Source organism: Aptenodytes forsteri, unplaced genomic scaffold, assembly GCF_000699145.1.
Source record: "Aptenodytes forsteri isolate BGI_AS27 unplaced genomic scaffold, ASM69914v1 Scaffold605, whole genome shotgun sequence".
NCBI classification, from domain to species: domain Eukaryota; kingdom Metazoa; phylum Chordata; class Aves; order Sphenisciformes; family Spheniscidae; genus Aptenodytes; species Aptenodytes forsteri.
In genome coordinates this window covers 252,140-259,780 of record NW_008794427.1, presented here as the reverse complement: position 1 = coordinate 259,780, position 7,641 = coordinate 252,140, and positions in this window count along the sequence as shown.

Genomic DNA, 7,641 nt, shown 5'->3' with positions numbered 1-7,641 from the left:
GAGCGCACCTGCCCCGGCCGCGGGGATGCGGGTATCTGCCCGCGGGGACGGAGCCGGCGGGGGCGGCTCCTCCCCTGCGCCCCCGATCTCTCCTGCTCCTTCTCCCCCGTTAGGGAAGTGTTAGAAAGTTGCTGAAGTGCGAAATGAGCCTGCGAAATCTCGTTGTCCTCATTAAACTCTGACAAGGAGGGTGACAAGAAGCAGCGGAGGGGAAACAATGCGAGCAGTGTTGGGGAGAGCCCCGCGCCGGGGGCAGCCTTTGTGCCCGCCAACAAAAGCTCTTGTTTGCATGTGTTAAAGTCCATTAAACCGCGGCAGCCCCAGGTGCAAACGCCAGCCCGGAGAGGCCCCGCCACCTTCCGCTTTTTTGCGGCAGCCCCGCGGCTCTGCCCTCAAACGCCGGTATTGTCGGGGCGCCGGGGCTGCAAACGGGCAGCGGTCGGGGGCACGGCCCTGGCGGGGCGTGCACGCCGAGACCCTCTTAATGAGGGCCCGGGGCCGGCTCTTCATTAACAGGCGTGCAATGCAAGCACGCAAACCTGGGTGGGTTTCGCTCTCTTTTTTGTGTGCCCCCAGATTCATCTGTCCCCCGCCTCGCCATTAGTGGAAGCGAGGGCTCTGCTGCGGGAGGACGGGACACAATGTCGCCTATTGTGCTGCTCAACCCCTCGCCGGAGGGGACAGGGACGGGACCCCGCAGCCTGGGGTTGTGGATGCAGACCTGGCGCGAAAGAGCCTGGCAGACATGTGCTGTGATTTGGTTTGTTCCGCTGTGGCTCGTCAAGGTACGTCGGGAAGCTGCGAAACCAACAAATCCTTACAGAAAGTACCCCCAATGTTAGGAGGACAGCAGTTTTCCAACTCCTGGTTCAAACAGCAGAATTCAACCCAAAAGGTGCAAAAGAGGGTGACTGTGCAAAGACTAACCACAAAAACAGCCTTGCACAGGTCAAAGCCTATAAAAACAACCTCACCACAGTGTTAGTGTTTCATATGACTGGCACGGCGCTTTGTCCAAGAAAAAGTATTTCCAGGTTCTGTTGCAACAAGTCCACATCACTTTATCCCCAGTGGGTCTGCCTGGGATCTGCCCCACAGCTATTTTAAAATGTGCTGTTAATAACAATTCATTACAGTTGATAGAACTGGGAGACTTGCCTTTTATTTTGCAATTAGACACAAAGGCTCTGATCTGGCAAACGCTATGCGCTGTAAACACGTGAGTAGCTCTGCTGAAGTCATCTGGGACTGCTCATGTGCTTAACATTAAGCCCGTGCGAGTTCGCAGGATCAAGGCCTGAGACGGTATCTTCCTTAAGGATATTTGTTTACCTGCTCTGTTCTGTATTTTCTAGATTCGTAACTGTGCCCTGCAAAATCATTTCTCTGGGAAGACCTGAAGTGGCTAGAGACAGCTGGGCACAGCTCACAAGTAGCATTATGAAGCCAAATGATTCTCCCTGTAAGCAAAAATTGTTTGCAGGGGCTCGATTCGGGAAGATGTTATGGCACTGGGTACATTGCGCTGCAAACTGTTCAGCTGTGCAAGCCTCTGTGTACTCAGGCGTTAATGCAGAGTTGTTGGGCATTAGGCCCGGAACAGATGTGACGATGAGTAAGAGCAAAGAGACAGGGAGGAAGGAGCAGAAGAAGAAAGCACGTTTTAGGCTCCTCAATTCCTGACTAGGCAACCACTGCTTCCAAAACCTGGGCACTGGCCCCAAATGCCTCTTATCAAGAGAAAGTAGGAAGCAACATGATCTGTGGAGAAAACAAACATATTTGTTTTTTCATTTGCCAATCCTGCAAACAATAGCTGTTTGTAGGCAAATAATCCTCAGGTCTGCATCGCTCGATCAATGCAGGGAGTGGTTCCCATCGGCTCCACGGTGCCAGACACACTGAATGGTTTGTAATGAAACGGGTCCTTAAACTTCTTCACAGCACAGGCCCTATCTTAGTAGGTTATCGGGCACTTGCTTCTGTTCCTGCTCCCACTCTCCTCGTCTTCCAATACTAGGCCTGGCAGGGAGAAGTGAAGGCAAGAGGAAATAGAAGTTGTTTTAATATAAAAGGCTTCAAAATGTTCAGCTGTTTATTATTTCCTTGCCACTAACTTTTCCAATTTACTTTTGGAGCCAGGCAAACTAAAGGGAAGGCCGGTCCTTGTGCACAGTCACAGTTTAATACCTATGATATGCATGAAGAAAATGAATTTGATTGAGGATTTTCCTTCATGAAGTAATTACAGTGCAAAGTATAAAAAGGCTATGTTTTGTCTTGAGCCACCGAAGTCCTGGTTTGCATCATGAGGTCATATTCAGGATTACAAATGCTTACGCAAATAGCATCTCACAGTGTCTCGCATCACTTCACCTTTACTGACAGATTTTGTGGAGGTGGAGAGGAATGGGAAAAGAAACTCTTCTTCAGCCCCAGATGAGTTAAAATGGAAGCTTTAACCTGTAGGGCACGAGAAGGGCGATACAAATACTGGGAGAGCGCTGAGTTCATGGGGTACGGCTGCTTTAAACTCCAAGACATATCCAACGCCTACAACCCTCCTCCACTAACACCATTCAGCACAGCCCAAGTAAGGTTGGATTAACTTAAAGAAACCCCACATAATACGTACGATTTCCAAAGGATCTTCAGGACAGCCTGATCTTTTTTTTTTTTTTAAAAAAGGCATCTCTCTGGATTCCAATCCTTTTGAAATTGCATGTGAATACTTTGCCAAACTGAGTAGAACTTGTCTTGGTATAAAATGGCAGACTTTTTCATTAATTTTGTGTCATTTGCAATGTCTTTCACAGCTGAAGACAGCAGTTCAATTATCACCATTTCTCCTACTTGTTTTATGTGGCAGCTGATCAGGTTTGGCTTCAATGAACTCACCAAAAACCTGTGTAAAAGCCAAACTTTTAAGCAGGAGTAATTACCATTGGATAGCTACATAATTGTTTAGACAGGTAAATAAGCAAATAGGTGCCTCTGTTACTAAATAGCTTCTTCCAATGGGTATCGAAGAGACTGTTTCTCCATCTTTGTATTCTCTGTGTCTGGAATACAGAAGCCAGCCCAGTAAGAGGAGACCATGTTGAGGGAGCTCGCTAGACCCCATTTGTTTCTGGGGTCTGGAATGGACCTTGGGATTTTGCAGCCAGAAAATATTTGGAAAAACAAAGCAAACCAAAACCCGCCGGCAAAGCATGTGTCTCGCTCCCTTCAAATGGCCAGCCTGTAACAATTGAACAGTCCACTGCTGTTACCAGGGAGCCTGTAAAATGCCAATCATATCGTAGTTCAAAACAGTCCATCCTGCTGCTAACCCATATTGTGGTGAATTTGATCAAGAGTGATGAAATTTATGATTTTTAAGTTTGCCTAGAAAAATGAACACAAAGCCTAGAAAACTACACACAGAAAACAAAGTTATAGGAATAGTAAGTTTACAGACTCTGGCATAGAAAAATAAGAAAATTTCCAGATTAAAGTCACTGGGGAGCAATGCCCAGTCGGCTGCGCAATTTACCTTATCTGGGTGTTTAGGTGGGAGATCTTCAGATCCAGCTTGTTGTGCAATTACAGCCACAGCTGAGCTCAGTGGGAGCTGAGCTCCGAACGCCTATCATCTAAAGTACTCAGACTGTAGGTGACTCGCATTGGGAATGCAAAATCATGAAGACCCTTTTTTTAATTCATCGCCACCTGCCTTCTTTCCTCACTGATAATACAGGGTGAGCATCCTCTCAAAATTACTGGAAAAGGAAATGCTGCATGTGAAACACCCAGACACTGCTGTCATGAGAACCATGGAAAAACCATATGGAAATGAATAATTTTGTGCCCAAAGCACAGTTTGAATAACAGGCAGTAAAAAGCCCCGTCGCTGCACATTAAACAAGAGGAGAATAAATCATGAGGGGAGCTGCTCTCTTCAGAAGCAGCAACCATTGCCAATGTGGAGTGAGGGGGATGCCTGTAGGAAAAGGACATGTATAACTCAATTACAGCTCATCAGGATGCGCAAAACCAGGCAAATTCTGATCACTCCTAGCTATTGAATGCTGGAGTGTACAGCCTCAGCAGCCTTTTAGAGTATATTGTTTCACGCACGTATTTATGTTTGTGTGTGTACATGCTTCGGGGTATATGTAAAATAAGCAGAATAAGCTTTGGCTCTGTGCCATGTTAACTACTCTACACAGCTACGGGACTTCTGGTCAGCTTGAAGCATAGGCTGAGGTCTAGATGCAAAATATCATTGAAATATCAACTGATCAACTTGTACAGCAGCTCTCAATGGCTACTCCACTGCCGACTGGGCGAGGTGCAAACCATGGTCCAGTAGGTGAATATCTGCCCCACTGCCAAATCTGTCTTAATTCATGAGGCAGGATGCCAACGTTGTCTAGAACCATCAGGTTCACAGGTGATCTGGAGATGTCTTCGCTGATCCTCTGGATACAACCCCCCTGCACTCCTAGTGTGGAGCCAAGACATAAGACAAGTTTACAGGAGCAGAGTGTATTTGGAGGAGGAATTACCGTCAGCAATGTTCCCTTCATTATGGTTAAATGAGGTGGGGAAGTCAGAGAAATTAATTCCTGCAGAGACCCTTGGCATCCATAGCAGATAGGGGGACAGCTACATCATAGCGTGAACATGGCCTGTGACTGCACTTGGCACAGACAGGCAGACTGGCACAGAAAAGTGTGGTCAGGTCTAATTCATGGTGGCAGATTTAAGAGCGTGTATGTCTGACCCAACAGAGGAAAGGCAATCTTTGTGCCGGCTGACAGAGAAGAGCTGGTGTACTCACAGCCTAGAAACTTTCTGTGAGATGCGGCTCTGCAGAGAAGCACAGCACCAGGGAATTCACAGCTATGGCAGTCAGTGCAGCAGGTTAAGGATACATATTGCAGACATCTCCGCAAACACTGCTGCAACAGTAGAACATAACGGGGTGACTCAATAGTAATGTGACCTTTCAATAATAGACGCTTTTCCTCTTGCGTCTGTTTCTGACACATTTATCAACTGTTACAAACTTAGGTAAAACCCATTTTTTCAGTGCTTCTATGTGAATGGTGGCATGGCCCTCCTGGAGCATGGGAATGAATATAAAATGTTTCTCACTTGTTCCGATCGGGGCTCTGCTGTTGCTTTTAGGGCATCTCCCGCTGAGCTCACCGTTCAGCAGTCTGGAGGAGCGAGTGTGTCCACCTCTGTGGATCTGATATAAGCACCAGCAAGAGAGGACACATCTCCTGAGGCTGGTGGAATTGTTCCTGTTTATGGTAGGACTGAGTTTGCCCAACAAGGGACCAGTCGGTGTCCACAGAACTCTTTGACTGTGGAATGTTTTATTACTCTTCTTGTGATGTTACTAGGGGAAATATTGCATACAGCAGCGTATATTGGTTAAAGCTTATTATTTCAGCTCATTCATATGTCACTGACTCACAATTCGTTCACTTTGTACAGCCTTTTAAAAGTCTTACACATCCCCAAACCCTGCATGTGGAACTTTTGCCTTAGATATATCTCACACTGCACCAACATTAACTCAAAGAAGTAATAATGCCTAAAATAATTTTCCCAGGAATGTCTTGCAAAAAATCTTCCTCATGAGAGATAAGAGACAAGGTCATTCCACACAAGACAACCCACTGGCATGACTCTTTAGACACTGCTTGTCCTGGAACTTCTTATTCATCATTCTCCTCGTCCAGATATTTTGTCCTCTAATTACAAGAGTACTTTCCACTTCAGCTGAGCGTTTCTGTGGGCAAAATACAGACAGATGGATAAATTCTATCGATATTGTGTCACCTCTGTAACTATTTCCTCCTCGCTGGTATTTGAACTATCAAATTATCGCCTGTAGTGTTGTGATACATCATGGTAAAACCAGAAATGGCAAATTATCAGAGGCCCAAAAAAGCTCTGTTGCCAGACCATGCCACTGGCCCTAAAATGGATCAGTAGCCATGTCTTTTCCAGAGAGAATAGACAGAAATGCCTTCCATCTCAGACTTTAACTTGTGCATCCTATCAGTCATCTCATAGTTTCGTTGATGACATGTAAGGATAGCTTGGATCCAAACTCCTCTTTATTGGGACCAGGATTATGTGGGGATTTGGTTAAGATTCTTCCAGCTTTGATGCTTTTGTAGCTTTTGTGGGAAATAGCAACTGAACAGTTAAAAATGGACAGCTTAGAAATAAACGTTTCTGCTGTTGTAATGTATCCCTTTATTTTCTGAGAATGCTCATTTGATTCTGCCGTTGCATACAAGGATATTTCCACAAATTATTTATAACTGAAGCACCTTCCCATCTGAAGAGAAAATTTCATCTTGCAACTGCTAGGCAGGATGAGTCCTTTAGTATTGACAGTTCAATAGAAATCGGTTCAGTGATTTGTCTCGTAAAGATATGTAAGTTGTGGGGGGAAAAAATCTTCCTTTGTGGTACTGGCAGCTCTCGCGAACCAAGCACCATCAAATAGGTTTTCACCTGAGCAGAGGACCTCCAAGAATATCCTGCAAGCTGCAGGAAGTGGGGCTTGATTCATCGGTGGTACTTTCCCTTCTGAATCAGCACTAACTCTTACGCCGCTATGGTATCACAGGCTATCTGCCTTTGGAAGTGCTGAGTATTTTTAAGCGTTCTAACAGCAAAGTGCTGACTATTGCTGGGGATTACAGATTCTGTGAAACATTTTATAAGATAACGTCTGGCATCTTGCCACTTGTTATATGGAAAATATGTTGTATTATCTTCCATGTGTGTGTGGGTGTAAGGGTGCTCCTAGTGTCCTGGCCCCCAGCCCGCAAAGACTTACACATATTTTATTCAGAATGAAGTTAAGCAATACATAATGAACTTGTTCAGGCGCAGAGCCTAGATCTGTCACTTTAGACATGTTCCATATCCTTTAGGACTTCTTGAAAGACAGCATCTTTCTCAATGTTTGGAGTACCCTACTATGAACACCATGCTGGAGGTTGACTGTGTGGGACACAAGTATATTGGTTATCATTGTAGGAAGTTTCAGCTGAAGGGCCTGGTCCTGCTCCAGTAGGCTGACGTCCTTTGACTGGGATAGTCAAACCGGGGTGGTCAAACTGGTCCCAGACTCACGTATGCACACAGGATGTGGGGGAGCTGCTGTCAGCCACACATCAGACATTTGATGTAATGCTTCTGCCTTCTCTTCTTGATCAGCCCTGGAAAGCTCTGCAGAGGCACTGAGCGAAGGATGGGTTGTAGCAGGTTGGGGTAAAGAAGTCAGGGCACCAGAATAGCAAAGAAAGGCCCTTGTAGCTGGAGGTAGAGGGTGTAACATGACGAGTGAGGGGAGCGCCTTCCAGACGGTCCAATTCCCCACACCATGCCTGGGGAGAGTGGGGGTATTCCTGTGGAGACCTCTGCAAACATCCGCTTGTGACTGACCTCTGGGTAGGTTTCGGTGGGACCCAGAGGCAGAAGGCAGCAGAGGGCACGTCCTCCCACGCCCACCCTGGTGCCACCCTTTGGGAGAAGCCAGGGTGGCTGCTCTGCTCCCCGAAGCCCGGCCGGCCGCGAAAAGACCCCCTCCTTCGCCGCCCTCGCCCGGGGAGAGGCCCTGAC